This window comes from Mustela putorius, unplaced genomic scaffold, assembly GCF_011764305.1.
Source record: "Mustela putorius furo isolate JIRA1106 unplaced genomic scaffold, ASM1176430v1.1 tig00000868_pilon_pilon_pilon, whole genome shotgun sequence".
Lineage (NCBI taxonomy): Eukaryota > Metazoa > Chordata > Mammalia > Carnivora > Mustelidae > Mustela > Mustela putorius.
In genome coordinates, this window is record NW_025421502.1 from 7,565,488 (window position 1) to 7,587,933 (window position 22,446).

Genomic DNA, 22,446 nt, shown 5'->3' on the forward strand with positions numbered 1-22,446 from the left:
TGGGCAGTTTCTGTCTAAAGCAATTAGCAAGAATATCTGGGACTTGGCAGAGACTTTCAAATGGGATTTGCCTCAGCCGTGCTTTAGGGAGCAAACTAGTGATCAATGGTTTATAAAATACTCTTGGGTTTGCATGCTATTGAATGGCCTGGCCTGGCCTACCTTCAGCCTATAATTTACCTCTGGGACTCCAAAGTGGGTTTAGTTGTCATTCTGGACACAAATGAGTTGTGTAAATAACAGGTAAGGTGGAGACTATCAGCTGCTCACCAAATTCTGTTCCACCCTTTTCTAAACTGTAGAGTCCTAGGTGGTCCCATAGCTTACAAGCAAGAAGTGCCATTTCCAAACCCCCACAGAGCTCGAAATGGCCATTAGTGATGCCTAAGAGAATAGTAGTGATGTGTGTCATTTCCAGGTTCAGACCCTGAAACATGACATGCGGATGCTTCCTTAGACCATGGAGGAGAAACAAGGATCATTCATTCTTACAGCTAATATTTACTGAGAGTCTACTCCTTACAGGCAGCATTCTAAATGCTGAGGCAGTATCAGTGAGTAAGAGACCAGAATCCCTGCCGCTCCCCTGCCTTGGGCTCAGATGGACAATAAAAAAAGGTAAATAAGCACTATGTACAGTGTGTTAGAAACAAGTGCAAAGGAGAAAAATAAGACAGGGGTGCCTGGGTGGCTTAGTCAGTTAAGCGTCCGCCTTGGCTCAGGTCATGATCCCAGGGTGTTGAGATCAAGACCAGCTCAGCAGAGAGCCTGCTTCTCCCTCTCCCTCTGCCTGCCACTACCCCTGCTTGTGCTCTCTCTCTGTCAAATAAATAAATAAAAACATAAAAAGAAAAGAAAAATAAGAGAGGGAAGGGGAATTTGAAATGTTGAGTAGGTATTAGGCCACTGTAGGAGATGAAATGAGACCAAATGCGGGTATAGACAAGGCAAGAGGAGGAGAAGCTGCTGCATTCTGGATGTATGTTGAAGGCCGAGCCCAGAGGATTTACTGAGGGACTGGATATGGGCTATGAGATAGAAAAAAGGAAGAGTCAAAGATAAAATCAAGATTTTGGCTTGAGGAACTTGAAAAATGGTATTGCCATTAATTTAGGTTGGGAAAACTACAGAAGAACTTGGAGGGAAATATCCAGAACTCGGTTTTGGGTATGTCAAGGTTGTGCCCATGAGATTCCAACTGAGGTGTTAAGTGGCCAGTAAAAATATGATCAAAATAAACTAAGAGTATTTATTTGGAAACCATCAATATAGATGTTATTTAACATAGCAAGACTGTGTAAGATCACCCAGAGAGTGAGTAATGTAGAGAAACAAGACGATCTGAGGACTAAACCTTGTACCCTACGCTTTAGAGGTTGAGTTGATGAGGGAGAACTAGGCCTCCCAAAACTGAGGAGGAGAGGAAAAACAAAAAAAAAAAGATAGGAAGTCTACCAGGTAAGTGTGATGATCTGAAAGGCAAATGAAGTGAATTAGAAAGATGAAGAGAACTTGGATCCTTGAATGACTATGTAAAGCACAGCCACGCCCTTATTCACCCTGTGGAACTGTTAAATGAGAGAAAAACAGACTCCAGTAATTTTAGTCCATGGGGGTATTGAGTCTCTTTATTTTTTTTTTTTTAAGATTATTTATTTATTTATTTGTCAGAGAGAGAGAGAGAGGGAGAGCGAGCAAGCACAGGCAGACAGAATGGCAGGCAGAGGCAGAGGGAGAAGCAGGCTCCCTGCCGAGCAAGGAGCCCGATGTGGGACTCGATCCCAGGACGCTGGGATCATGACCTGAGCCGAAGGCAGCTGCTTAACCACCTGAGCCACCCAGGCGTCCCTATTGAGTCTCTTTAATAAAAAAAAATTTTTTTTAACTTTCCCTTACCACCAAGTAAACTGAAAACAGTATCACCAGATAGATCTTCAACAACAACAACAAAATCAACATTCATAAAAATCTCAGATACTAACTTTGAAATGTGATGTGTGTGTGCATGTGTGGGTGTATTTGGAAGGGTGCGAACATTTCAATAATTAAAAAAAAAACACATCATCTGGAGTTGACTCTCCTATCACTTTTAAGGTCTTAGGCTTAGAGAAGCAATTGTTTCTGGCTAAACATAATCTAGTTACATGTACCTAGTAAGCACCACTAGCTTTGTTTTCTTCTGAACTATCCAGAGGGTAAATTGAGATAGTGAGAAATGATTTATTTGAAGAGCTCTTATCCAGAGCTCTTTTCGTGATCTTCGACCTTAGTTTTCCTATGGTTTGGTTATATTAATTTTCTTGACTTTCAAGGGCCAAGAGGTCTACCTCCTCAACTAACTTCTACTAATCATTCTGTCTTAAGGAAGGAAATAAACATAGAAAGATAAACTTATTTTGGTACCCATGACTTAGTTACATAGGAAGCTTTCAAATTTTGCTTCTGTGCCTAGATATTTTTACAGTGGGTACATAGTCACAGCCCAATGACTAAATGTTTACATGAGGAAACTACTCCAAAATTTTGAGACAAAATATACTGCTGTTATTCCTTTGCTCCCACATCCTATTATCAACTCTTAACCTAGAGGCAAAGTGGATCTTTGCCACCATTTTATAGCAGTGCTGATTTTATAACCCCATAATCTTCCCTTTTGCCAAAGAATTTCTAGCATGGCCCCAGTGTTTTGCAGGATCCAGATGCTTTAAGATACGCCTTTTAAAAGATGACAGAGAACTCAACAATAGCAGTGAGAACAAAACAGAGGAAAGTTTCAAATGCAAAGCTGACTATCAAATGCATGAAGGGCAAAACTTGAACAGGAGCCAGACCTTTAGATCTGGCCAAAAATGGAAAGATCCTAGCTCAGAGATATAAAGAGGAGAATAAAAAGTACTCTGAGTAGTAGATTGCCAAATTTCCTAACCTTCTATCCAAGAATGGCAGATTGCTAGAGTCTAGATGGCGTCATATCCCACGAGTCAGAAGACCTGGGTTCCCCCATCAGCTTAAACACACACAGCTGCGGACCTTGGAATTCGGGGGAAATACCAAAATCAAGGGCAGGAGCAAAACTGAAGGCCAGAGACGGAGCCCATTCAGAATGCTAGAAAGTGGTATCTATGCAGATTGCCAAGACTGAAGGGAACAGAAGCACTTCTCAAAGCTCAGCTCGTGTAATCAGAAATGTGAAAGTCAGACGAAAAGACCAAGGGCATTCAGTGGCGGGCTTTCAAGGAGGGACTGTTCTAGGAAAATGGTCTAAGACAGGTGTTTATAAGTAACCATTATGAGCCAGATGTGGAATGAGCCTTGGGTGGGTGCATCTTTCCATATGAAACAATAAGATCTGTCCCAGTTCATTGTTTCAGTCTTCCCTCACTTGTACACTTATCCCTTCACTTGTTCAACAAACACTTGGAGGCAAAGGACATGGAACTAGGCAGTGAACATAAAATGGTAAGTAGAGTAGATGTGATTTCTTATCCTCATGGAATTTACAATCTAGTAGAGATCCACAGAATTTAATCAAATCATCCGTTTAACTTATGAACAGTTCCACTGTTCTAACCACTTTGTAAATATTAAGTTATTTAATACTCAGCAGTCCACGAAGTAGGTATCATTATTATCCTTGTTTTATAGGTGAGGAAACTGAAGTAAAAAAAACCTGCCCAAGGTCACACAGCTAGTGTGTGTTAGAGCAGGACTTGAATCCAGGCAGTCTGGCACCACGATCCATGCTGTTACGCATTTATTTACAAACTCCCTTAAGTGTTCTGTAGGAAAAGTATAGGGTGCAATATAATAGGTTATAACCAGGGGATCTGATCTAATTTGGAGGGAAGAAATAAAACTGCAACAGAAGTTCAAAAATATGTGCGGTCATTAGTGCTAAGTGCTCCATGAAATTTAAAACAGGACATTGATTTTTGCAAAAGGGAAGTCAGTGGCAAATGTAGTAAGAAGAGTTTCGGGGGATATACACCCGCCAGCTCACAGTTAATAGTTAGAACTTACCAAAGAGGAATGGGTTGCTTTGTGAGGTGGGGAGTTCTTCCTTTTGTAGATTTCTTCAGAACAGGCTAAAAACCATCTACCATGGAATTATCACATAGTATGTGCTCAACAAATGTATGCTTTCTAACTGGCAGAAATGTTAGAGTGTTGGATTGTTAGATCAGTTAAACTTTAAGATCTCTTTCAACCTTAAGATTCTAAATTTTCACTAATTCTGACTTTGTGATAACAGTGAACTTGGTTATGCTGAAGTTTCTTTTCAAGGCTTAACAAAATGGCTTGATACAGAAATTTATGGTGGGTGTAATATTTTAGGGACTGTTCTAGACAAATTGTTTTCAAATCCTGGGAGTCCAATTTACATATAGTTAATGTGTTAATCTAAAGCAGGATACTTTGTATCTTTTATTAAAATTTTTGGCATGATTCTTGTGGTAGTTTTTTATATATTACTATATGAAAATAATACAATTGTGTTTATTTAAAGTAAATACATAGTTTAGACATTGATTTTGATCTTTCCTATCTTTCCCTGACTAGTTGCATTAATGAAAAAGGGTAGATAATTTCTAGAAAATGCACACAAGGGCTAGCTATAACCCCATTCAAAGATTTAAGGTAGATGTTGCTCAATTACTTTCCAAAAGATAATGTTTTGCTCACATTCTGAAATGTTTGTCATTCATGGTATAACACGCATTATAACCCTTGTCCCTGAATCTCTCTGCTTGGGGAGAGTAGCTATACAGGACTTTTATTCTTTTCCACATGCCTCCCCAATTTCTGAAAATTCTGGAAGGAACCCCATAGTGACTCTGGTGTTTTAAAATGTGATTTGGGGGCAACCCTCTCGGGTTCCCTCCCTCTTCAGGAGCTTTCTCTTGTTCCTCAATGAATTTTGCTTTGCTGCCTCCCCCCAGTTTTTTAAAAATAATAAATAAAATGTGATTTGGATACTCAGCTACCACTGTCACAGTGCATGAGAATCTGGAAGGCAAACAGAGAATGTGAATCCTTTGCCACTTTGGGGAGAGAAAGACATTTTTTTTAAAGATTTTATTTTATTTATTTGTCGGAGAGAGAGAGAGATCACCAGTAGGCAGAGAGGCAGGCAGAGAGAGCAGGGGGAAGCAGGCTCCCTGCTGAGCAGAGAGCCTAATGCCGATGCCGAGATCATGACCTGAGCCGAAGGCAGAAGCTTAACCCACTGAGCCACCCAGGCGCCCGAGAAAGGCATTACTTTAAGAGTTTCAATAGAAAGAAATGTTAAGGGTGGATTAATTCTATGGCACTCTTGGAACATTTAAAGAAAACAAATAATGACACAACCTAGCTGGTCGGTCCTCCACTTAGTCGTTCCTGCTGGGCTGGTATTACCAAAAAACGAATCTTAGGTTCCCTCCGTGATACTCTCTGAGGTAGCACTGGAGGGGTTTCGAAGGCAAACTCACAGAATGTGCTTTAGGCTAAGACAGCTCCTGCAAGTTAAGTCAGACATCCACTGGAATGAAACTTGACCAGGGCAAGCACCACTTCTATGCCCCCAGCACCTCCCTGATAGACACATAAGTGCTTTCTAATTTTTCTCAATTACAAACACTACGCTACTAACAGCCTTGTGCATAATTTTTGGGTATGCATTTCAGTAGGTCTAAAGAAAACATCTCTCAAAATGAAACTGCTGATTAAAGGTTAATTATATTTTACATTCTTGTAACTATTTCCAAAATGCCCTTCAAAGAAGTCACAGTAATCCATACTCCTGAAATTTGTGTTTTAGAAATACTGACCCAAGAAGAAAGGCACTGGGAGGCAGTTATAAGCTATGTCTGTGTGTCTGTGTGTGTTTACTGGAGATGAAAGCATCCTTCATTAGATTCCTGTTCTAAGGCTAGCAGGCTGTCCATTCTCAGAGATCCTGGTTGATGGCAACTTCTATCTCTACACTCAGACTTGAGACATTGTTTCCTGGTGATTTGTTATTTTTTTGGTGTGTCTTGAAGAAATGTTTGGTTTGTCTAGTCACCTGAGTTTTGCTTCTTTTGCTAGGTTTTTGTTTGTTTGTTTGTTTAGATTGTATTTATTCATTGGGAGAGAGAGAGACAGAGAGCACAGCAGGGGGAGAGAGAGAGGGAGAGAGAGAGAAGCTCCCGCCAAACTGAAAGCCTGACACGGAGCTTGATCCCTGGACCTGGAGATCATAACCTGAGCCGAAGGCAGATACTTAGTGATCTGAGATACCCAGGTGCCTCTAGCCAGTTATTTTATTTTATTTTATTTTTTTGATAAGGGGAAGACAAGGTAGAGAGAATGATAAGCATGGGGGAGATAGGAAAGGACATGTAACTCTATGCATTTGTGTGTACTTCTACCTAGAGCATTAGGTATGGAGGGGGGCACAGAGAATGAGGAGGGAACCTCTAATAAAAGGGCAGGTTTTGGGGCGCCCAGGTGGCTCAGTGGGTTAAGCTGCTGCCTTCGGCTCAGGTCGGGATCCCGGGTCCTGGGATCGGGTCCTGCATCGGGCTCTCTGCTTTGGTGGGGAGCCTGCTCCCCTCCCCCCTCTGTCTGCCTCTCTGCCTACTAGTGCTGTCTGTCAAATAAATTTTAAAAATCTTTAAAAAAAAAAAAAGGGCAGGTTTTGAGTCCACGTAGAAGCAAGCACAGTGGGGTTGCCGAGTTCTGTATTTAAGATCACAGGCACTGGTGTACAGGTACCACAAAAAGATGGGAAGGAAACATGCAGAAAATCCTTGTATACTTATCTTTCATGGCTATGCCTTTTTACTCTGGTCAACTTTTTTATATTTTAGGATTTTCCTACAGAGTGTGAATGTTATTGCAATATGTTAGACTTCCAAATTGGAAAAGAAAAAGAAAACTGAAGAACTTGGGGTTTAGTTCTGTTACTTTCTAATTCTGTAATCTTGGGCAAATTTTTAAATGTCGAGTAGCCACAGTCCTCTCATTCTTAAAATATGAATAAATAAGTCAATCATGAGGATTAAATGAGGTACTATAGAAAATGCTTAGTATGACAAAGGACCTGCTATACAGAAGGGCTCAATGAATGGTCCCGTCATCGAAATCTGTACTATTACTAGTGGTGGGGATGATAGTAAACATACATACAAGGAGTGTATGATAAGAACTCCTTCAGATAACTCATAATTGAAAAAGCATTGCGATTCTCAGGAAATGAAGTCCGAGGAGAGTAAAGATAAATGTTACCATTTTCTCAAGAAGAATGCTTTCTTTCTGGTGGTCTTTGCATTGAGATTAATTTTAAATCTGAGGAAGACTTGAGGTATTTTTTTTAAAATATTTTCTTTTTTTATTTGACAGAGAGAGAGCGAGAGAGCGCACATAAGTAGGGGGAGGGGCAGAGGAAGGAGAAGCAGACTCTCCGCTGAGCAGGGAGCCCAATGCGGGGCTTGATTTCAGGACCCCAGAATCATGACCTGAGCCAAAGGCAGATGCTCCACCGACTGATCCATCCAGGCATCCCTAAACCTGAGGTATTTTTAATCAATATCTTCTAATATGTGCTGTGTACTCTCTAGATTTTCCTCATGAAGCACAATTATTAGTTCTTGCTTTGCAATCAGACCAATATATGTTACTGCAGGTCATAATGCTGGCACTGATCTTTATTGTTTGGGTATTCAAATAAAGCCCAAGATATTGTTTATGCTTTTCTAAGTTCACACCCTCAGCTTCTGTCAAAGTCTCCTTTTATGAATCAAGTCTAATTCATTTATTAATAATCTGCAGGCAATTTCACTTAACTCTGGAGTATCTTTTTGCCTTTATAGTTGAATATGGATTATTACGTTTCCTTAGAATTTCTATATCAAGAAAAATAAAGCCACATTAAATTTCTGGCCGAGGAAGTTGGGGATTTTTCCTTAACTTTAATTTTTCAAAGTCATCTCATCACTTCAGCTTTTCTCCTGGGGGTAGGTAGCCTCCTCACTCTACCAGAAATCACTAGCCTGAACTGATTTCTTTGCATTTTCTTGCTTTTCAGTATTTGTGATTTCCATCTCTTTTGTGTTATGAGAGGTTTCTTGGCTTATTCATAGTTAAGTGATGGACATTTTTTACTGTCAGGATTTTTCATTAAAACCTGATTGTGTATAAATCTGAGGGAAGGCTTTTGGGGCATCCCTTTTTGACATTTAACTCTAGTGATGACCTGAGTCAGTGAAAACCTGAAAGACCAGAGCTGTTGATCTTCATTTCTTATTAGAAAATATTTTAGCTGTTACTGCCATTCATGTTCTTATTTTTCAAAGTCTTTCCTTTTCAAATAGTTTTGTATTCTCAGAACCTAACACAGTGCCTGGCATGTGCAAGCCCTTTGTGAGTGTTTATTGCTCAAAAGTTTATTGCTCACAAGTAACCAACTCCTCTGGTTAAAAATCTACCCAAGTATTTAATTGGTTAGATGCAGAACTGTGTTATCAGCCCTCCTGCTCACTAAAACCATCTCGGTGATCTGAAAAATGCCAGTGTGTAGGCCCCACTGCAGGACAATTTAGTCAGAATCCCAAGGGGGTGGGGGCCAAGGCATTTCACAGTATTTAAAAGCTTTCCAGGCGATTCTAATATGTCCTGGGGCTGAGAACCACTCATGCAGGTCACATTTTTTTTTTTTTTTGCAATTTATTTTAATGTTTACCTGATTACATTTTTCCCTTTTGTGGTCATTATGTGAATATCCAATAACCCAGACTTCCTATGAGATTTAAGATAGGCATTTGCCCAGTCTTGAATAAGCCAAGAAAAAAATAATTTTTCCACCTCTCCTCCTTTCCACTTTTATTTAGTACATTTAAGAATTCAGCTTGAGAAGGGCTCCTGGGTGGCACAGTCGCAGAGTGTCCCACTCTTGGTTTTGGTGCAGGTTATGATCTCAGGGTTATGATCTCAAGGTGGTAAGATGGAGCCCCAGTGGCTCAGTGCAGGGAATTTGCTTAAGACTCTCTCTCCCTCTTCCCCTCCCCCACCACCCTCCTCCCCTGCCCTTCTCTCTCTCTCTCTCCTCCTCAAATACATAAATAAATCTTAAAAAAAAAAAAAAGTCAACGTGAGAAAGATAGAGACTTTGAAAACAACAGGGTTGCTCTCATAGCCTTTGTTCTACCCACTGGGTATATCATGACCTCCCACTTTGGTCAACAGGATGGAAATGAGCTCTAGAAATGGTACTTGGCAAGTACACGAACATGGGCAGGGGTGTCTCCTACAAATGTTGCTTGTAATCCAACAAATAGTGACTTTGGGACTTGAAAGCTTCAATGAGAGACTAGAGTTAAAATCTAAAAGCCACTTAGAGTTCAAGGAATTTTTTCCTTCAAAGGCAAAGCAAAGTTAAATTAAAGGGTTCTGAGTGTGATGTTTTTAAAAAGACTTATTTTTTGTAGCTAGTTTAGGGCATAGTTTTGTCTACGATTATAGACACTACCTTCTAATCTTTTTTCCTCCATAATCCTAGGCTGTTTTTATGACACAAGGGCAAGAATTTCCAGAATTAAAGGGCTTTTTGTGTCCTTTTGTAGTAAAACACTGTATTCTTCCCATAGTAATGAAGCAGTCACAAAAATGATCCCACTTGTAAGATAAATATTTGGATAATTAGAGTGGTTTTTAAAAGAACTATCCCACACAAGAATATAAACAAGAAAATGTTTCTTTAGTGAATAAAAATACTCTATCAAGAGAGCACAAATTTTTATAAAATATTTGAAAAATATTTTTTAAAAGATATTTGTTCTATAGGAAGTAACATTTTTGGAAAATCATGAAAAATAGGTCACTTCAAATTATAAACAAGTAACTTTGTACTAAGTTTATCAGCTAGAAAATGAAGAGAAAAATGGACTATTAAGGGAAAATTTAGGAGGCCAAACTAGATCATTTAGATCCTCCAAATTCATTATAATTGCATTTACTTAAATTAGCAGGATAATGACCAGTTTTTAATGTATTTTTACATTTTATCTTATTTTTCAAAGATTTTATTTATTTATTGGACATTGAGAGGGAGCATGAGCAGGGTGGGGAGGGGCAGAGTGATGAGAGAGAGAAGCAGGCTCCCTGCTGAGTAAGGAGCCCCATGGGAGGTTTGATCCCAGGACCCCAAGATTATGACCTCAACTGAAGGCAGATGCTTAACTGTCTATTTTTTGTTAAGATTATAAAACTTCTAAATGAACAAATCAAACTAATCATTTGGCCCGTACCTACCCACCGAAATGCTCTGAGGTTAGCAAGTCTAAAAACTAAGCTCTGAATTAGCCTGTGTACATGAATTGATGCTTCATGCTATGTGTTCCCTCGTATTTTCCAATGCTTGTGTGTGAACTAAATGGACTCGGTGTTTTAAAAGTTTTGGAAAGCTAACCAGAAAGCGTACCTATAAAGTAGTCAAACCATTGTGATTGTACATATATATCAAAAGTATTAAATAAGTAGATTTGGAAGAACAATCAAGTTACCTGTGAAATGAACAGGAGACTTCTATTTGCAAACATGAAGTCACGGCATATTATGATCGGTTTTCTACTCCTTACGACATACGTTTTCAGTTTTACTCCCTTCTTTTCTCCTCTCTCCTCTCCTCCCCTCCCTTCCCCTCCCCTTCTCTTTTCTTCATCCCCACCCGCCTCTCACTTCTCTTCTCTACTCCCTTCTCTTCATCTTACCTCCCTCCTTTCTCTCTTTTCTTTCCTTCCCACACTCTTTTCTTCTAAGAAAAATATAGTGAGTCCATGCTATGTGCTGAGTATTGTACTAGTGGCACGGACATATAATGGCAATTTGATATTGTAAGTTGAAAGACTTAGATGGACAACTGGGAAACTAAATGAGGAACTACAGTAGTGTCAAATAATTATAATAATCAGCAAGTATTTTCTGTGCCAATGCTGTTCTAATCACTTTACTTGCATTATCTAATTTATCCTGTAGTATTTATTGCCTGCCCTCTCCTACAGAAGGTGGAAATGAGGCCCTGAGGAAGTTAAGTAACTTGGGCTGGGGTGTAGAGCTAGGAAGTGGTGGAAATGCCAGTCAAATGCGGGGAGTGTGACTGCAGAACCGTAGTCTTAACGGTTAAACTGTACCACACAGAAGAGAAATTCTTTAGTTGAAGAGAAGGGAGGGGCGCCTGGATGGCTCAGTTGGTTAAGCATCTGCCTTTGGTTTAGGTCATGATCCTGGAGTCCTGGATCCCCGACTGAGCCCTATCATTGGGCTCCCTGATCAGCAGGGAGTCTGCTTCTCCTTCTGCCCCTCCCCCAGCTCATGCTCTTTCTCTCTCTCCCTTAAATAAATAAATAAATAAATAAATCTTAAAAAAAAAAAAAGGCAAGACCTATACTTTAAAAAAAAGAGAGAAGGGAGAAAATTAAAGAGTTTGGTTGGTTTATTTTGACCATAAAAACAACAACAAAATATTTTTCTGTGTGTTTTATATAGATATAATTTTAATCTAGCTTAGCAGTGAACCTTTCATCTTGATTATATGGTTACTCTGGGTTGTTTTACTAGGGTTTAGTTTGTAGTTTTTTTTTTTTTTTTATGTATGGGATTCTGCCTGGCTTGAAATCATGCTCCAAATTTTGACTGCAGGACTAGGAGGTGTGTTGGCTGCAAACTAGAGTGATCAACTAAACCTTCCAAATGAATTGCTTTTCAAACAGGTTTGGCAAAGGATATGTGTTTAGTGAAGATAAATGTCATGTCTAAGCATTGGGAGAGTGTTCCCTTAGGAGAGATGGTTAATATTGCACAACTAGCATTTCCCATGGCAATTTCGAGATAAATAAGGGAATCTTTCAGTTTGGGAATTGATGTGCTATCTACAATTACAGCCCTATCCAAGAGCTCATATTTCAGATGCTAAAGATAGGTGCTTCAGTTACACAGTACATGTGTTTTAGGTGTATCAAATGGTTTCTAATTTTTTTCATATAGAAATGTGCCAAATAATTCTACAGGGGAAAAAAAAGAGTTCTTTGTATAATTCAGTAACATCATTCGGTTCTTTATCGGATATACGTTTTACAAATATTTTCTTCCACTATGTGGCTTGTCTTCACATCGCCTTTCACAGAGCATAGGATTTTAATTCTAGTGAAGTCCGTTTATTGGTTATTTCTCTTATTGATTGTTCTTTTGGTTTTGTATCTAAAAAGTCATCTCCAGGGGTACGTAGGAGTTTTGGTCGGTTAAACAATGAGCTCTTGATTTCAGCTCAGGTCATGATCTCAGGGTCATGGGGCTGAGCCCCTCATCAAGCCCTGTGTCAAGCTCTGGAATGAGCCCCATATAGAGCCCTGCATGGGGCTCTGCGCTCAGTGGGAAGTCTGCTTCTCTCCCTCCCTCTCTCTCAGATAAATAAATAAATCTCAAAAAGAAAGTCTTCTCCATACTCAAAGTCAATTAGGTTTTCTCCTATATTACCTCCTAGGAGTTTTACTGTTTTGCATTTTACATTCAGGTCTATGATCTATTTTTGGTTAATTTTTGTGAAGGGCATAAGGTCTGTATCTAGATTCTTTTTTTTTTTTTGGTATGTGGATGACCAGTTGTACCATTTGTTGAAAAGATTACCTTGGCTCCATTGTCAAACATCAGCTGACTTTATTTATGTAGATCTATTTCTAGGTTCTCTGTTCTGTTCCATTGAAATATTTGTCTATTCTCTTCACCAATACCATGCTGTTTTGATTAATGTAGTTCTCTAGTAAGTGTTCAAGTCAAATAGTGCCAGTCTTCTGACTCTATTCTTCTCTTTCAAAATTGAGTTGGCTATTCTGGGTCCTTTGCTCTCCATGTACATTTTAGAATCAGTCAGTTGATACAACAAAATAACATGGGGCTTCTGATTGTGACTGCATTGACCCTATTGTTCAAATTGGGGAGAACTGACATCTTGACAATAGTGAGTCTTCTTACACGTGAACATGGAATATCTCTCCATTTATTTAGTTCTTCTTTGGTATCTTTCATCAGAGTTTTGTATTTTCCTCACATAGATCTTGTACATATTTTGCTAAATTTATTTCACTTATTTCATTTTGGGGGGTGCTAATGTAAATGGTAATATGTTTTAAATTCAAAATCCCACTTATTCATTGCTGGTATATAGGACAGCAGGTGACTTTTACATATAAACCTTATATCCTGAAATCTTGTTATAATCATTAATGGCTCCAGTAAGTTTTTTTTGTTGGTGGTGGTGATTATTTCATATTTTTCTACAGACAATCATGTCATCCCAGTCCCGGTTTCCACAGAGGTTTCTGCTCTGGTGAGTTGTAATTCTCTGTATCTAACTATCTGCCTCTCCAATTTTGGAGGGAGTGGCTTTGCCCTGTGACTTCATTTCTCTGAGGAATCTAAGAGGAGTTGTTGATTTTTCTGTTTGTTAAAGTTCTTGTTGTTAGGACCACGTGGCAACTTCTAAGTTCTTTATTTGCCAAACTAGAAATCTAGGTTTTCTCCTTACCATCTTTTCAACAGTTGATTCTTTCTCATATTTCACTGCAGTGGGTGTTTCTTTGTAAACCTTTGCAAATAACTGCATTCCTGTCACTATTAGAACTACATGTTCCGGGGTGCCTGACTGACTCAGTCAGTTGAGAATCTGACTCTTAATTTTGGCTCAGGTCATGATCTTGGGGTTGTGAGATCAAGCCCTGTGTCAGGCTTTGCACTCATCTCAGAGTCTGCTTGAGATTCTCTTCTCCCTCTGCCATTGCCCTGCTTGATCTCTCAAGTAAATTAATTAATTAAAAAAAACCTACATGTTCTAATAAATTTCTCCCTTTACTTATTAATTCACAATTCTAATGCCTCTCCAATGTTAGAGTGACTTTTAGTATAGACATTTGTGCTAGTGAGACATACTTATATTCAAATAGAAGTAAAAAATCACATTATAAAGCTACACAATATTTTGAACCATCTGCCACTTTGCCTTCCTATTTCTGTAAACACGGAATTTACTATAAAATGAGACATTTAATAAGGCCAGATGAAATTGTTATTATTTTAAACTGCAAATGAATGAAGACTCTCTATGTTTTTTTCTCCTACCCCAGGGTGGTGGGGGCAGGGGGTAGAGACAATTTTGATGTTAACTTGTTATTGCCAACAAGGAGATTTTGGTTATTTTAGCAGCATAGATAAAATGGCTAGTTTCCCAGAAGTTTTAATCTATCTTTTTAAAAAATAAAAGGTAGGAGCTCAACATATGTTCATAAAACCTTTTCAAACTAAATTGCCTTTTTAAAATGTTTGAATAAATAATAGTAGAAGAAATTTAAAATCCCCAAAGAGCATCCATTATAAATTATGTTTTTCCTAACCTCTTTGCCCAGAGGAAACCACTCTCACCAGTTTTCTTATAAATATTTCCAGAGATAGTCTATCAATATTATATTTTCACAAATGATGCTGATGATAATAATCACAAATGAAAACATTTATGCCAGACACTCTTCTAAGTATTTTACAGAAATTGATCCCTTTAATCCTCATACTAGTTGTATGAAATATGCTTAACCATATGATAGTATCTTTTAAAAATAAAGAAATGTTGGAATAGAGAGGTTGGGTAACTTGTCCAAGGTCACACAGCTAGTTGAGAAGAGCTGGGATTTTACTCCAGGTAGCTGACTCCATACTATATTTTCTGCATCAGTATATTGTCTACATACTCAGAACACTGTTTTGGACCTTTCATCTTTCACTTAATATTTTACCTTGGAGGTAATTTCTATTAATATATTTAGAATTAATCCATTCTTTCTAGTGGCTAAATACTATTGTATTATATCAGTTCCCAACCTGGAACACTTGGCCATGTCTAAAGATATTTTTTGGTTGTCACAACTGGAAGGGAAGCCCACTACTGACATCTAGTAGGTAGAGTTTAAGGACATCCCTGACAGCAAAGAATTACTTGGCTCAAAATGTCAACAGTAAAATGCTGGGAAACCCTTCAGTATACAAATCAAACAGTAACAAATCATACAGTAACAAATCATAACACAAAATTGATTTTCATTACCTAATGAATATACTGGTGATCCAAAATGAGTTTGACTCTAGAGAAGATTGAGATCTCCTCATTTTTAGGTAGAGAGGACTGACCAGCTTTGCCAAGTCTCCTGTTCCTTCTGGAGCAGTTAAAAAGAGCTGCTGGAGTGGACCATCTATGAAAATAAAGTAATAATTCCTTAATGAGTATTATTTAGATAATTTATATTTTATTATTCAAAAACTTAAAAAGTAATAATATGTGTTTGTGGTAATTCAAATACTACTGAAGGATATAAAGAAAAAAGTAATTGCTGGTCTATATCAATTTCTTATGTATGCGCAAACATGTATATATGTATTTATTATAAGCATACCCATATAGCATTTTCCCACAACAATGAGCTCCTCCTACTTATCTAAACTTCCTTTCCCACCCTCACACTGCCATTCATCAGTTTATCAACCCAAGTCAACCCAAACAGATCTAACTCATTATTTTTAATCACCCTTTAATGTTATATACAGGTATACCAAAATTTATTCAGCTATTATACTACTCTGGCTCATTTAGATCATCTTTAGTTTTTACCATTAAATAATGCAGCAAATAGCATATTTATGTTTGCAACTTCTATAATTATCTCTCAAGGATAGATTCAACAAGGTAGATCGATTAGGTTAGAGGATATGCCCATTTTAAATTTGATAAGTACTGTCAGTGCATATGATTGCCTATTTGCTCACAGTCTGCTGAAAAAAAATTTTTTTTTACTGAATGACTGAAAAGAATTATAAATGAATAATGATAGAGACACAAATAATTATGGTACTGCAATAGATGAATTCTCATATGGGTATTAAGAGATGGATTATTGTATAAATACTAACATGTGAAGTGCAGAGAAGGATTTACAACATGAAAATGTTTACAATACCAAGGGTAAAAACTAGAATGCTTTCTATGTAAAATTACATATGCATAGGGTTGAGAAATGGAAGAGTACGTGAACAAGTGAAGACAGTTTGAGTGATAGAAGTAGAGATAATTTTTTCTGTTTTTGTTCTTTGGTATTCTTATGTTGTTGTACAATAAATGCAATAAAAATTTGAACATTTAAATAATTAAGAGGCAAGATCAATATAAAACTTTTATCATATTTATTGGCTTTTCTCAATCTAGCCTTAATTTGCTATTTATCCCTTCCAACAGTCTCATGTTGTTGGGACTAGGTGCTTTAAAAAGATGATCTTTCCTTCATAGAGAATGGCATCATGCTGAAAAATATCACTGGCACATCACATTTTGAAAATTAATGGTAGGTGCCAACCCAATAGATTGAGTACAGTCTCTTGAATTTGGACAAATGTTCATTTGTCTAAATTTCCTTTTTGCCCAAGTAGGTCATAAAATGTGACTTTCATTAATTTTCTTTTCTTCTGTAAGTTTTAATGATAAAAGCCAAAGTTTCGAAGATGATAAGATAGTAGAATTATGATAAGAAAAGTCTTTGTTCCTCTTGAAGCAGGTTTTGAAGGACAGGAAGACTTGGGTCTGGTCCAGAAGAGATGGGCCGAAGTATTTAGGCAAGAGCTTGACCTAAAGGATGAAAGCAGGCATGGCCCAGGGTATGTATGCCTGGTTCTGAGAGAGCCATCTAACTTTACAGGAGTTGCCCACTGTGATGTAATGGAAAATAAGGTTAGATAGGTAGAGGGCAGGGAAGGAGAAGAACAGGCACTGAAAGCCAGAGAGAAAAGAGTTTGTATTGAATGCATTAAATTGGATTGATTGAAATAAGGAGACACCGAGATCCTCAGCCAGGAAATGAGAAAAAGTGAACAGTTGTTATCTTTGCAAGGATGGAAAGGAATGTTCTTATTTAATTCTGGAGTAGGGGCAAGAGGGGCAAAACAGCATTTTGTCGCATTGCTTTAAATTGTTTTTAGTCACCAAGTTTGTTTTATTCTAATCTCCAAATAACACTGAAAGAATATATGGATTTGGTGGTTGGTTTTGTTTTAGATTTTATTTATTTGTTTGACATGGAGAGAGAGATCACATGTAGGCACAGGGGCAGGCAGAGAGAGAGGGGGAAGCAGGCTCTCTGCTGAGCAGAGAGCCCAATGCAGGGCTCCATCCCAGGACTTGACTTGAGCCCAAGACAGAGGCTTAACCCACTGAGCCACCCAGGTGGTGGTTTTTTTGTTTGTTTATTTATCAAATGCAATCATGGGTTAAAATATGTTGAGAAACACAGAATGTAAGCCCATATATTACTACTTTCCACTAATTAAAATAAGGGAATATAATACGAATAGTTTTCTTGACAGTTAAATTTTTCAAAAATGACCCACCTCTCCCTGTGCTCCGACACCCATCAGTTTCTGATCCTTACCGTATGTCTTCTGGGATTTACCTTTCTACATAAGAGTTCTATATTTATGATGCTCTATCTTGATATAGTATTTTATATGTGATTAACTGATCTTTTTACATTGATAAATGAAGATATAGCTCTTATACAACTACCCTGCTTCCCCTCCTTCCCAATATAATTGGATGGTAGGTACAGAAAGCTCCAGTTCTGATATATATGATACAATAAAACATATTATATTATATATATAAATACAATCCTAATATAATTAAACCACCGATTTATCTGTATTTTATCCCATATTTATATTATTTTGGCTGTCTACATATTTTTCAGTGCTCAATCTAGTAGTATACCATGATTACTCTATCTTCTCTTTCCTTGGAGTTAATAACTGTCTCAATTATTCATTTTGGAGTCATCTAAATAAGTTTTCATATAACCCAATACTTGTCAGATAATCTGAATTCCATTTTTAGTTTATTTCCAGAAACTTTTGCTCTCCTGCTTCAATCTTGACTGATTGTTTTCTGGCCCCATTTTATGAATTGTTACTCTTCACTTTTGTTTGCTATTATACTGGGAAATTCCCTCACCCTCTTCTCTGTTGGATCCTTTGTTTTGGGAATTGTTTTCTTCTTTGAGGTTTTTTTCTCTATTTGTTTGAGACTCTGAGCGCCTAAGAATGGCTTTGAGTCTGCACAAAATGGCCATTCAGTTTCTGCAAGAAAGAGACTGGAGTCTTGTACCTGGCTGCAGGTGTTTAGGGACCCGGAGAGAGAACGAGGGCTAGTAATGGGTGAGGATGTGCTTCTTTGATAAATACATGGACTTCTACTTAATCTACCTATTTTTAGCCCCTCAGCTCCCCTGGAGCTTTCTGTACCTACTGTCCTTAACCTCAGAATCTTTTTGATTCAGGCTCCGCAGGAATCAATCTTAAGTCTGAAATGGGAAGGGAAGTCACCAGGCTCTTTGAGATCTAAATGTCTCTTAGGCAGACTTTTGAACGATTCTCTTAATCCCGGATCTGCACCTCACATTCCCTTTCTGCACATTCTCAAGTTTTGCAGGTTGGTTCTCTTTCTTCTTGCTGAAGATCTTCTAAGTCAACAGCTTTCCATCCTCCAAAGCATATTGATGTTTCCTATTCTCTGTGTCTTCTTTCCTGTTTTTTCTTTATATATATATTTTAGGCCTATATATTTTAAATATGATTATTGTCACTTTAATAGGCTTCCAGGAGAGAATGGAAGCGATGCATTCTGTTCACCCTATTGCATCAGAAATCTCCATTTCTATTTAAAATCCTGTGATAGTACATTATTTTCTTTATCTTTCATTACGAAATTATCTTTCAAAGATAATTTTGGCAGAAATATTAAGTAATGCATTTTTTAATCATGAGGATTGAAATAAGAATAATATTATCATTCTTTGAGCTGCCTTTGAAAATGTAATTTTTAGTTGTTCACACGTGACTTTTTATCTTTCTCTTGAAAATCTTTTCCTTTCCCCAGTGCCTCCCCATGATCGGTTTATCAATTGATTCAACTACAACATTCTTAAGTCTCTGCAAGGATCATCCCTCCCCATATTCTCCAATTCCTCTAAAACTGCATTTCTCAGTAAATTTACATTTGTTATTATAACTTCCCTCTTTAGTTATATTTCCAGAGAATACAGTGGCTGATATAAAACTGACAAAGTAAAAGGAAGGCAATGGTTGGGTTACTAATTTTTGTACATATAACTCCAAGAATTTTATAATGCATTTTTTAAAAAATCCCCAACTTTAATATTATGTATGTCTGCCTTCATCTCTGGAATTATCTGTGTATTTATAGTTTATGAAGAAAGAAAAGGAGAAGTCATGGATAAAACTGTGTTAATGAATATGTGTTTTACCAATATAAAAATAAGGTGATAATAGTTTATATATAATTTAAATAATTAACATTTAAGAAATTAAACACCAAAGCAAGTAACCAAAAGCACCTTCTAGGTACCAACAGCTAGAATAGTCGTTCTTTGGCAATATTTCTAGTGACCAAGGATGACAGATTATCTCTATATGCTATCTAAATGGAAAAATAGTTGAGGTTTGACATGGCCAACAATTGGTATTGTTGATTTCTTCATTGAATTGACTGTTAGTAATGTATAAACATCATCAAATTTGCTATATTGTTCACAGTTGATGAGTTTAGTTACATGTGTGAGGAGCTTAAGCTAGCTCTGTGTATATATATATATATATGTATACACACACACACTCTTTTATAAAGCCATTAATATTGAAAAATGAAATTTTAAATCCACTACAGACTTGCTTATACAAGCTCCTCTGTTATATCCCTTACAGCAGAGTCACCCTGAAATACAGTGGTTGCTCAATACATATCTGCTTGCCTTTTTGGTTTTTTTTTTTTTTTTTTTTTTTTTTTTTGCAATCTGTTCAAGGCTTTTGGTATATAAAAAGTAGCTAAGCCATAAGGGAATTCTTCCAAACAGGGAGTACATATATAATGTAAGAATTATTTTTTATGTGCTGCAAAAAAAGTCAGGAGTGGATTCACTTATTCTGCACTGGGAAAAGCATTTTTCTGCTAGGTATGCTCTCATACACAGCCTCTAATTAATCTACTAAATTATCTGCTCACTTTTTATCTTCCACCTCCTATAAATAGTCTCCTTTCTCAGAACTTCAAATAAAAGCAAGCTAACTGCTTAGGCAGGATGCCCTGACCAGTTAAACCAGCCTCACTCTTAGCATACTTCTCTGCTTTGTTGACCTTCCTCTAGACCATCTAACATAAATATCTGTCTTTTTCCAAGTCTTACTTCCAGATAATGGAGACTGGTTTGGAAAAAGGATACATAAAACTCATTGGCTCTTTAATTATTTGGGGGATTTCCAATATGAACTCGATTTTGCTCCCTAGATACCCTCCTTCCCAACTGGCCATATAGACAATGTGAAACCTCTATCGCTTTAACCAAGCTTGTGACTGTTGACACACTTCCCTTATCTCTGCCCTATCAGAGGAAACAAAAAAGCAGCTGCCACTTAATGAGCACTGACTTCCAAGTGCTTGCAACCCAACTACACAGTGGGTCTCTTATTCCCCTTTTGTAGGTGAGAGAAGTGAACTTCATGGAGGAAAAGAAGCATGCTCAAGGGCACTCAGATCATACACACACAGAGCTCATCAGATAGCTCTGATTCATGCCTTATTATGTTTTGTCTTTGTTTTCCCTTTTATTATCTTCTAAAAGATGCTATTTGCGGCACCAGGGTGGCTCAGTGGGTTAAGCCTCTGCCATCAGCTCAGGTCATGATCTCAGGGTCCTGCGATCCAGTCCCACATCAGGCTCTCTGCTCAGCAGGGAGCCTGCTTCCCCCTCTCTCTCTGCCTGCCCCCCAGGTCTACTTGTGATTTCTCTCTCAGTCAATAAATTAAAAAATCTTTAAAAAAATGCTATTTGATCGGGACAAAAAAGATATACTATATATTATTGTTAAAACTAAATAATGAAATGAATGCCCACAATCTCATCGTTTAATTTAGGAACTGGAACATAGTCCTGTTGCATCTACGTGGGTTCTTCTCTCCCCCACTCTCTGGCCTCTCCTCCCTCCCAGAGGTTTTGTATTTATCATCCCCTTGCTGTTCTTTAGCTTTTTAAAAAATTTTTTATTATTTAGTTTTTTGTTCTTTAGCTTTTTGTTTCAAGAAAATTCAAAGGACAGAAAAGTTTTAAAAAGCTTACAAAAATTCCTGTGTACCCCTCAACCGATTCAGCAATGATCTGATTCACCGTATTTGTTTTCTCATTCTCTTTCTCTTATGCATATTGTTGTCTCTGAAGCATTTGAGAATAAACTGCAGATAGCATGCTCATTTGCCTCCAAGTACTTGAGTGTATGTTTTCTCAACATGAGAATTGAAAACAGTTATCAAAATCAGAAAATTTAACACTGCTTACATTACTCTATGATCTACAGTGTACTTTCACATTTCATCGGTTACCCTGATAAAAATATGCTTTATAGCCGTCCCGCTCCACCCCTCGCACAGCCCACACCCCCACCACGGGATCCAGTCCAGGGTCACATATTACGTTGTCTCCAGTCTCACTTGATCTGGAACAGTTCCTCAGGGTTGGTGTTCTCTGACCTTCACATTTTTCAACGGTTAGGCCAATTATTTTGTGACTGTCCCTCGGTGTGGGTTTTCTTCATAGAATGTTTCTTCATAATTAAGTTTAGGTTGTGTGTTTTTGGCAGGATCATTATGTTAGTGAGGTCATGTCCTTTTCAGTGCAACACACAGGAAGTCCATATGTCATTTTTCTCCATTTTTTGGCGATGGCAACTTGGATCAGTTGGATAAGGTGATGTCCTCCAGGTTTATCCACTTTAAAAGCACTATCTTCCCCCTTTGGAAGTAGTAAGTAAGTTGTGGAGACGTCTTTGAGACTATGTAACTATCCTGTTCATCCTCAAATTTCAACCCAATAGTTTTGGTATCCATTGACAATTTTGTCTGAGTCAATGACTACAATGCTTGCCAAATGGAGATTTTCTACCTCCATAATTCCTGCATGAGATTCTGCTATAAGGGAAAGCTTTTCCTTCTTCTTGGCTTATTTATTTATTATCAGTAGAAACTCATCTGTTTATTTAATCTAAGCTTGAACTTTCATCGCTGATCAGCATGGCCACATATGTCATAAATCAACTTTCCACGTGTTCCTGGATCTTTCTGGGCTCTCTTGTTCAGCTGGTCATTTGGTCTTACCTTTGCCAAAGCAACATTATCAATTATCATGACTTCACCATCAGTTTCAGTGTCTGGTTGGCCAAGTTCCCTCTTTTTATTAAGGAATGCCTTGGATATTTCCCCTTGCCATATAAAAAATCAGTATCAGCTGTCATGTTTCACAAAAACCTCTGTTGAGGGACGGCTGGGTGGCTCAGTTGGTT

General features: G+C 37.7%; 1 long non-coding RNA gene across 1 annotated transcript in view; it reads right to left on the bottom strand.

Annotated features, from left to right (window-relative positions):
• The window catches only part of LOC123393485, a 58,020-nt gene that overhangs the window by 5,866 nt on the left and 29,708 nt on the right, over positions 1-22,446 (bottom strand). Inside the window, exon 3 of the long non-coding RNA XR_006608273.1 lies at positions 15,107-15,251. This is a non-coding gene — a long non-coding RNA (uncharacterized LOC123393485). The remainder of the gene's footprint in view (positions 1-15,106; positions 15,252-22,446) is intronic.